Below are 10,664 nucleotides of genomic sequence, written 5' to 3'. Positions count from 1 at the left end.
ATCGAGCGGGCGCTAACCGCAGCGCCACCGCTCCCCCCTCCCCCACACGCACACAACCCCCCCGCAACCACCCAAAACCACATACTCAAAAAATAACCAATAAACAACATCTGAACCGGTGCTGCACAAGTGGATTTCGATTGCCCAATTGGACACGACCGAGAAGAGAGAGAGGCAACGGGGCCACGCATTGGCCACGTCCCCCGGCTCGGCCCCTCCTCCCCAACTCGTCGAGCAAGAGAGTTTGCTCTTTTCCCAGCCCGTGCTCAAAAAGCGACCGGGGCTACCCGCCCTTCCCTCTGGCTCGCCCTCTGCATTTTCCGGAGCATGCTTCTTGACGATCGCCTCTGCAGCAGCAGCAGCGGCGGCGGCGGCGGCGGCGGCAGAGGTAGCGTCGCGGTTCGGAGGTTCCAAGGGGGGACATTTGAGCCTCGGCATCCCGTCCACAGGTGGCTGGGCCGGAGCACCTGTGGTCGGCCCGTGGACACCCCGTTCCCGTGTGCTGTCACCTTCCGCGGCTGAGCTGAGTGGCCCACGGAGCTCATCCCGTCGCGTGGACTTCCACAAGGGAGGGGGGGGGGAGAGAAAAAAGCCCCCCAATATCAACGGTACTCTTGGAATTTATGTTGTTGTTTTTTTTGTCTTGATGATGCCGGCGTTCTTATCTTCTTTCTGTAGAAGAGCAAAGGGCCATGGGTGCTTTGGTGTGAATTTTGTTTGTGTGGGTTTCCGCCACGTGTTACGTGCCATGTGCCAAAACGCGAATGAAATTGTGACCCTGAATTGTCACAATCGCGGGCTCGTGAAAGCGGAAATTGATTGTCCCGTGTGTACCACAGGGCACACTTTACGTGCACCCACGTCCACACTCTGTAATTTGTCAATCCACTGCTGGATGAAGGCCTCCCTGCTGGATGAAGGCCTCCCCCACGATGAACCCCTCCCTCCCCCTCTCTCGCCCCCCCCTCCCCCAACACACGTGTGGTTTTGTCGTCGTGTTCTGTATAACACGTACAAAACAAAAGTGGGCTAATAACTGTAAAAAAAAAATGCCTCCTAACCTTCCACTTACACAACCGTTGATTGTAGCGCATTGAAAAGTACTCTTTCTGGGAGGTGGTTATTCCGCGCCTACATCGTTTATGCACATGCTGTTATTGTTGTTCGCAACGGGAAACGTCTTTTCACCAAGGCAACGTTACCGTTTCTGATTGTTATTGTTTCGAGTTTTTTTTGTTGTAAAATATATATTTAAATATCGTGTATTGACTTTTCGGCGACCTTTGCGTCGATGTATACACCGTGACTTTTTTTTTCTTCCCGGAGGGAAAGGCGAGGAGGGGAAGGAGCGCGCTCCCTTTTGGCTCCAGTCCCAACCAGTCGGAGTGCAGGGCCCTTTCCCAGTTTCTATTGTGCACCGCGACAGATGTCTTGGAGCGCACGGACGGGAATCTTGACTCATTTCCTGAAACCTCAACCTTTTCCCACCACGCTCCGCAGCCCCCCCTGCCACCCACAGCCCCCCCCCACGCCCCCCCCCCCGTTCTCCAACTCTTAGCTCAGACGTCTCCCCAGGAACGTGTACCGTGATGTTGCTGTCAAAGTTTAACAACGACTACGACAAACGCGCAAATGCAAAAGCAGAAGTTGTATATATATTTTTTTACCCCGTGATTAATGTTAAAGATGTGGGGCGCCGTGCATTAGTAACGCACATTGCAGAGACGGTGTCTTCGGGTTTGACTGCCGTCCAGGCTGAGAGTTTGCGGCACTCGCCCAAGGCTTTTCGCGATCGTGCCCTAAAGCTCTTGCGACGTTTGTTTTTTTTGTCGGTGCTCTAGCGGCGTGTTTGCTCGGCGTCGTGTCCGACGTTTCGCTCCAGGTTTCTGGGGGGAGCTTCTTCAGCAAACTGAATCTCGAAGAAGCTCCGGGCATGGCACGTGGAGTAAAGGGCGGGACATCGCCGCGGTGGCGAGATGTTAACTACCTCGCTCGGTATACAGGAGGTCGTTTCGTTTGATTCCGACCCTGACGCCTGCTGCTGTATATTTGGAGTTTGCGTGTCTCTCTCATCGTTGTCGCGTTAAATGTTTGTTCCGGGTCCTCTGGTTTTTCCTCTCCACATTAAGAATCAATATGCGTTCAGAGTATTTAGTTGTTGACTTAATGCTTTCGTGACTGCAGCAATTCATATTCTTCGGATCTTTCGGTAAAGTCACGTGGATAGGTTCAAATTAATAAAAATAAAATAAACCAAAAACTACGACGTTTCGATCACAACACAAGCTTTCGTCACCTCCTGATGACAACCGCTTGTGTTGTGATCGAAATGTCGTAGTTTATTTTATTTTATTATTTTTCTATTTACGTGACTTGACCGAAAGACCCAAAGACTATTTGGTTGTTCTCAATTCCCACGTGATCATGATGAGCCGCCTTCGTTGAGCTGTTATTTGTGTCCCGGTCGCTTCTGACAAAGAGCTACATAGCTCAGGGGGCCTTAGCCAGTAAAAAGAAAAAAGGTTTAGTTTTGAACGTCCCTTCCGAATCATTTAGAGATCGTATACAGATAAGTGTATTTCTTATCTGTATTCCACACTGCTAATACACTGCCCCTATTCAAGTCCACGGTGTTCACTTTTCTCCATCGCTTACGACGGAATGCCTCGCTTAGTGAACGATGCATAGTCGTTGTGGGAGTCGAGTGACCGGGGGGGGGGGGGTTGGGGGGGGGGGGCTGGAAATTGATACGGGGAGGCCGAACTCGGGACGCGGTTTCGTCTCCGGGCCAACGAAAGTTTTCGTTTCGTTTTTGCCAGGTCCAATTATCCGGCAATAAATTGCTGGATGCTGCCTGGCACCGCCGCTCGCCACGTTATTGGTTTACGTCGTTCCGTCCGATGCGCCGGCAATGGCAGACTCCCAATGAGCGACGGCGTCGTCGTAAACGAAACGGGGATCCGATTACAAAATCTACAAAAAGTGCGTCGACCGAGCAGCCGTGACGCCGATTAAGCGGCGCTCCGTGACGCTCTCAAATTCACGAAGAGGGCTCATGTGCGGACCACGCGACGTTTAGTTTCGTCGACTTGAGTTAACCAGGTGAAGACGGTAGGACGGTTGCGAGTTAAAAATCCTGGTTGGGGGTTGATTCAGCCAATCATCACCCCCATCCCCCCATCCGTGGTCGATAAAATAACATCGCTTTGTGAAGAAGTCAAAAGTGGTTGCTCCAATGGATAGACTCGTGCCCCTGTCATAGGACTGTGTAATTTCCACCACTGGCTCAGGGTCGTACACAGACGGGTAGCAACTCAATGCTCATTTTTGCAGGACATCACTTTGACCTTTTTCTTTTTACAACACAAATATTACCGCAGGATGAGTCTCACTTGCAACCTTGACCTGGGTCACCAAAGATACACAACCCCCCCCCCCCAAAAAAAAAATATAGCAGGGAAACTATGAAAAACTCGGAGCAGAATGACCACATTACAGGAGACATGACAACGGCAGCACAAATATAAACATATATCTCAAATATATCTAAAAAAAAATGCTGTAACTCAAGTGGGCTTCGTCAAATTACTTTTCAAACATTCATAGTCTTCTTCTTCGTACGGTTGACGATGATGTCGAACACCCACCCTGCACATGCACAGTCATAGGAAATCTAAGTTATAGAGAACACACGACACGGAACGAAGGCAGTCATCGCACACATCGCTGGTTGCTTTTAAACTCGCACTTGTGTTATTACATCCCGGATCGATTTCAAGATCACACTCACGGTCTGTAAGATCCGCCATGGACTCACTCCTGCCTACCTCTCTCCTCTCATCTCACTCTACCCACCTCCACGCACTCTCCTACCTTTCCCCTCTCATCTCACTCCACTCCCCCCCACGCACTCTCCTACCTCTCCCCTCTCATCTCACTCCACTCCCCTCCACTCACTCTCCTGCCTCTCCCCTCTCATCTCACTCTACTCCTCTCCACGCACTCTCCTACCTCTCCCCTCTCAGCTCACTCTACTCCCCTCCACGCACTCTCCTGCCTCTCCCCTCTCATCTCACTCTACTCCTCTCCACGCACTCTCCTACCTCTCCCCTCTCATCTCACTCCACTCCCCTCCACGCACTCCCCCACCTCTCCCCTCTCATCTCACTCTACTCCCCTCCACACACTCTCCTACATCACCCCTCTCATCTCACTCTACTCCCCTCCACGCACTCTCCTACCTCTCCCCTCTCATCTCACTACTCCCCTTCCACGCACTCTCCTACCTCTCCCCTCTCTCTACCATCCTCCGCACGCTCTCCGCCCCATGCAACCGACGCTTTCTTGCGCAGCCTCCGCTCAACCGCTGCCCAGTGGAAGGTCGCTCACTCTCCCCTGCCTCCCGTGCTTCTTCTGGAAGTCCCCGTCGCCCAGCCATCGGGGCTGTCGACTCCCCTTGCCCAGGTGCTGGCTCGACAACTTCAATTGTCCCCTCCGCCTCTGACCCGAGCAGCGGAAATCTCTCCGCACGTCTTAGGATGGCGGTCGCGTTTCCACATTACATGAATCCCGAAATTGTAGTGGATTATTGTCGGCTCGCAGGCGAAAGCATAACAATTTACAAAAAAAGTTGGTTCTGGTAAGCATCAGAGCGTAGTTTAACTATCACAGAAAGGGGGTGTCTTGTGGGTGGAATGCAATAGACCTGTTGACAATCTGTCCGTGGCAATGACATTTTTACGTGGCCAGGCTCTAAACCTGGTATACATCACGGCCGTGACGGGATAAATGTATATATAGTTGCGTTCGCCGTCCGAAATCTCACTCTGGACAGATTCTTTTCACGAGTCCATTTATGCAGGGTTTGTTGACAGCATGCATGATGGCAGAGTAGCCATTATTCTTATCTCCGCAATAACACAAAAAAAAACACTAAAAAGGAATGTCAAAATAGAGTAGTTAAAATTATTTGGCATATTTGGTTGAAAAATTTTCAAGCTTAGCAGTGTTCATTAGGACGCTGTCTTTCCGACAGCTCTGTTCTTCACCTGAGGACGGCTGCTTGCGTTGTGGCCGAAACGTCGTGAGAATTTTATTGTTTTATTTTTATTATTTTATTATTTCCCTTCTACCTGACTTTACCGAAAGAACCAAGAATATGAATCCCTGCAGTCACGAAAGCTTTAAATGGAAAAATGAAAAATGTTCTATGTACGGTCGCGAAAGAAGTTTAACATACGTACGTACTTGAGGGTTCTCCGATGCGCTTTGTGGCCGTCGTCCGACGTTTCGCTCCACGTGCTGGGAGCTTCTCCTGAAGCTGGGAGACCATTCGGTAGAAGCCCTTGGCACGTGGAGCGAAACGTCAAACGTCGTGCCACAGAACACGCTGTATGACCCGATAAACACATCGGAGGATCGTGCGGCACAACCGTGGAAAACCTGTGCAGGAATTTCTATAAATATGCAAAATATAATACACAGTAAAATATAATTATGTTCTAAAAGGGTTCGAAATCTGTTTCTTCTGGTGCTCAAGTACTTGTAAAAAAAATATACCTTAACAATTATATGGATCCCAATAATATTCCCATCATCGGCAGAGTCATAGGGCAGGGTCAGCTTGAAGTAGAACATTTATTGAAGTCTCATGCTCAATACTTACATATTTATATGATCCCAATCATCAGTAAACTACGTAATGTTTCTTAAAGTGACGTGTAACATTGAAGTGGACAGAACGTGGCTATATATGTGTACACACCCACACAAAGTATTACACACATGATACAAATTCCATGCAAAAATGAACGTTTTGGGAAAACTCGGGATAGTTCAACACGATTCCCGAAAATAAACGTTGCTCTGATAAAAATGGAAAGGAATTCATTAAAAGAAAAAAAAATCATTCAGCGATAATATACAACTAACGTTAATATAATATAACTAACAATAGTATAGTATACAACTAACGTTCAAATTATAGATGCGACATCTCTTTTTTTTGCAGCGATAAGCTACTTCATACTTTGCATCGCACAACGTTACACTGAAGTTAGAAACACGTGAACATTTACAGTCCTTTTGGCAATCCACTGCTGGATGAAAGGCTCTAAACGCCGTGTCGGTCATGGGGGGGGGGGGGGGTGGGGGTGGTTGGTTGACCATACTTCACCACACTGGTCAGTGCGTGTTGGCAAAGTGGCAGTGATGATGAAGGGTGCCCGGGGTAACTTCACACACCACTTGCCACTGAAGTTAGCCGCCCTCGCAGGGAATCAAACGCAGGTTTGCTAGATCGATCGCACTGTGCGCTAACCACCGCACCGCCATTCAAATGTCGCTGGATTTATTTTTATTATTATTACTACTAGCTTTTTATTAACTCACTCTGCCTGTTGTTGTCGTTGTTGTATCCTCAAATCTTGTAACTAAATTTTAACCCACTTCCCAATGTGGTATCGATTGCAAACTTGGTATACTTGTGTCATACTGATGACAATACTATATTCTATCATAAAAATATATATTTTTAAACATTAGTTTGTATATGTTATGTTTCGGCTTGGGTCTAATTGTCCACGCTCAAATGACGTTGGCTGTAATTGTGGCCACGGTTCCTTACGTTATGGCAAGCATCGGGTCCACTTCCATTGAGTCGTGGAGTTCTGCCATTATCGTACGGTACATTTCATTAAAGCGTGTTTTAAAAAAAGTTTGTTTTAAATATCTACTTATTTACGGACAGATTGCGAAAGTACATTTTGTTATAACTATTGCAGTGAAACATCCGGCTTCGTTCGCTTGAAAAAAAAAAGCAAAAAGTATGGAAACACTTGCGACCTTTGCTTTTGTTAGAATCGTTTATATAAATATGAAAAAAAAATCGCGGATGTTGAGCAAAGTGCTGACAGAATCCTGGAGGATTTTTTTTTTGTCTAAATTTATTTTAGGATTTTTCTGGCAATGAGCAGCAAGCTAACAAAAACAAAATCCGTGCAAGTGAAAACAGCAATAGCGCTGTAAAGCCAAGGGGCCAAAAGAGCCCCCCCCCTCCTCCTCCCTACACCCCCCCCCCCACTTCATTGCACGAATTAACTAAATAACCGAAACCAACAACTTGCCAAACATCCAAGTCGTCTTGCTTGAGTTTACAAACTTCAGGAAGCCTCGAGAAATTACGATTTGCCAAGACGCAGTTTCTTTAATCATTATCTGACAGCTACCACATACTCTGGATGATGACGCCATCCGCGTCGCTCCCCCCCCCCCCCCCCAAAACTACCCCCTCCTGCCCCCTGCCGTAACCGTATTTTAAATCAATATTTGGGGGTGCTTCTTGTAATAATAATAATACGGTAAGCATGTATGAATGTATGTGTGTGAATATATTTGTATAACTTTGTTGGCACCCGGGCACAACGTTTTAAGTACGTCTTATTTTCCGAAGCGTCTTATCATCGAGAGAATGTGGTTTTTCTTCTTTGGTTCTTTCGGTAAAGTCACGTAGAATGAGAATAAAATAATAAATTGATAAAATAAAATAACACAATAAAATTCTCACGACGTTTCGGCCACAACACAAGCGGCCTTCATCAGGTGAAGGGACGAGACTGTCTGGAGGACAGCGCTGGAGCGAACAAAGCCAAGCTCAGACCGCGACCTTTAAGCTGTGTGAGAAGAAACAGAGCGCCTTGACAAAGGAATTAGCATAGAATTTAGCATTGAAATGGCTGAGTGATTAGCTTGTGATTGGTCACAGAAATGGCTATGTTAAAGTTAAAGCATACACATCCACAGAGGCACCCCTTGACAGAGGCACCCCTTGACTTTAACATAGCCATTTTTGTGACCAGTCACAAGCTAATCACTCAGCCATTTCAATGCTAAATTCTATGCTAATTCCTTTGTCAAGGCGCTCTGTTTCTTCTCACACAGCTTAAAGGTCGCGGTCTGAGCTTGGCTGTGTTCGCTCCAGCGCTGTCCTCCAGACAGTCTCGTCCCTTCACCTGATGAAGGCCGCTTGTGTTGTGGCCGAAACGTCGTGATAATTTTATTGTGTTATTTTATTTTATCAATTTATTATTTTATTCTCATTCTACGTGACTTTACCGAAAGAACCAAAGAAAATGAATCCTTGCAGTCACGAAAGCTTTAAATCGAAAAAATGTGGTTATTATTATTAATGCACATTTTTTTTATTGATATGAATGGGCTGTTTGAGCCTGAGTCGGAATAACCGTCCTAATCGAATTTCCAGAAAACCCAGGCCGAGGCGATTTTGCATGAGGATATGTACACAAAGACAAAAAGATCCCCCGTATAGCATCAACAGGCTTCTGGGGCAAGTGCTGTTAGCGAGCAGCACCTTGTGAGGACCGGCACGGCACACGAGGGGGTGGGTGGCCAACACCACGTCCTGCCGCCTTCGTCCCCCTCGTGGCGATGTTTACACATCGCACCAGGTGCTCGTTTGAGGCTGAGTCGACCTAGAGGAGCCCCAGGACCGGTTCAGATGCAATCGTCACTGGCGTTGGCCGCGACGCGGGAATCGAACCCGGGGTCGCCGCGGGGACTCGCAGTGCAGCCGGGGAGATCGAATCGAACGTGCGACCATGAACATCCACGTGGCAGCGACCTCGTTTCGCCGTCAAGATGTTCTTTTTCCTTTCTTCCTCCTTTGCAAATAAATAAATGAAAGGTGCCCATCCTTGGGGGGCTCGACAGCCTGCAGCGGCTTAGACTTTACAGTGCCGGCCAGGGTCGGGGGTGGGGGCACCACGGCAGTCAGCATTAGCCTCCAGAAGGTCGCCGCTGCGCTTGCAATGACCCCCCCCCCCCCCCCCCGCTAAGACATTGCCAAATGCCTTTAAAAAAAAAAACATCATCGAAGCGGACCCCGAGCTCTTCAGAGATTCCGAGTGAAACGTTTGTCCAGATTCCGCAAATACCCAGCTTCGGGATAACCTCAAGATGCCGTGAGGCCTGTAAGCGAGCCGCGTTGCTCGCTACCGCTAGCCGCCGCGATCTTGACTGCTCGTCCGTCGCTACTCACCGCGGCCACCGTTCGCGTGAACTTCGCTCGCAGATTCACCGCGGTCACTCGCACACCGGCAGGCAGGCAGGCAGCCTTCTGTCGCTACTACCACGGTAACTGTTCCAATGAACTTTTCACTCGCTGATTCGCTCGCTCATTGGTGGACAATCGCTCCATTATCACTCGTCTATTGTTACTACCAACCATTACAGCACTCGACGATTCGACATTGCCAAAATTTGATATCGCATCGTGACAGAACAACGCAAAATAAACCACAGCACGAACACAATCGTCAAATAAAAAAAAAAAATTACAAACGCATGGGAAACCGATATCGCGATAATCACCAAATTAATATCTCATCGCGAAGAATGGTATCGCGCGAAGTCCACTTCCCCAAAGCGTCTGCCTGCCTGCCGACAATGCAATCGCAGGTTCCTGTGGGCCCTACGGAGGGACCCGCGTCTCTCACGGGCCAAGCGCGTTGCCCTTTGTCAGAGCCCAACGGGAACGTGCGCGGGAAATTGGCCCGGGCAGATCAGCTGCGACCTCAGCGGTTAAATCATCCCGGAGATGGGAGGCACATCTGGCGCGCATTCTTGCAGCCGAAATGACTTTTTAGTGACGCAGTCGGGCGACAGCGGAGCGGAAAGGAAGGTGAGCGGGGGGGAGAGATTCCAGATCGTTCTGCGTTCTTGAAGTAATTTATCGTAGCACAATCACAACGTACAGCCCGCTGGTCATTCCACTGCTGGATGAAGGCCTCACCATGCTGCGTTTGGTCCGTGAGTGGGCTATTCGATCGTACTTCGCAGCACTTGTCAGTGCATGTTGGTGAAGTTGGCAGGAGTCCTCGTATTGGATGCGCTATCACTTCCTAACAGTACAAAGTTATACACTTATCAACCCACTTCTCGATGAAGGCCACCCTATCTTTTGCTGGTCACGTGAGCTACTTGACAATACCGCACCATACTATACTAGTCAATACGAATTGTTGAACTTGAACCAGCTCAGATACAACGTGCAACTGATGTTAGCCGGGACGGGGGATCAGACTCAGCTCACGGGATTCGTAGCACTGTGAGCTGACCACTGCACCACCGTTCAACCCACTCAGTCTTCTGAAAGATAATTCGATCTATTTTTGATTCACCTGACAAAAAAACACACACACACACCAGTAAATGTTATAAGGAGAGACGTGGCAACATTTTGTCCACGATAGCACTTAAAATAATGATCTTTTATTTCAATATAGAAAAGCAGATAATGCCTTTTTCTACGCGTCTCTCCACGTACATTTTTTTTTATACATAACTCTTAATCCCCACTGCCTTCTGGGAGTGCAGGATTTCAGCGGTACTGATTTAAGACAAGCAAAACTGCTGGGCCGGATTCGACATTCGGTGTCTCGTCAGCAGGGTCACTGGTCAGTGTTATCGTTATGAATCTGAACGTGGCCATCCGTGCAGCGCACGGGAAGTATTTATTCCATTAACAACAAAAAAACATCAGCAGCTAATATGTATCTATGTATGGGACGCGGTGATAGTTTCTCTTTGATAAGTTTCACATGTTAAGCGACGTTGGGAATGGTGCCGTTTGCAAAAAATAATTTAAG

At 48.1% G+C, this 10,664-nt stretch overlaps 1 protein-coding gene across 2 annotated transcripts in view; it reads left to right on the top strand.

Moving 5' to 3' along the window:
- The first annotated feature begins 255 nt into the window (after positions 1-255).
- The window catches only part of LOC116950205 (uncharacterized), a 55,037-nt gene continuing 44,628 nt past the window's right edge, over positions 256-10,664 (top strand). For both annotated transcript variants that reach the window (XM_076072595.1, XM_032967809.2), the window contains exon 1: positions 256-608. The gene's annotated coding sequence lies outside the window, so the exon portion shown is untranslated. The remainder of the gene's footprint in view (positions 609-10,664) is intronic.

This window comes from Petromyzon marinus, chromosome 38 (assembly GCF_048934315.1).
Source record: "Petromyzon marinus isolate PM22_M1 ecotype Great Lakes invasive population chromosome 38, UKy_Petmar_22M1.pri1.0, whole genome shotgun sequence".
Lineage (NCBI taxonomy): Eukaryota > Metazoa > Chordata > Hyperoartia > Petromyzontiformes > Petromyzontidae > Petromyzon > Petromyzon marinus.
Note: the sequence above shows the minus strand (reverse complement) of the source record. Positions and strands in the feature narration are given on the sequence as shown.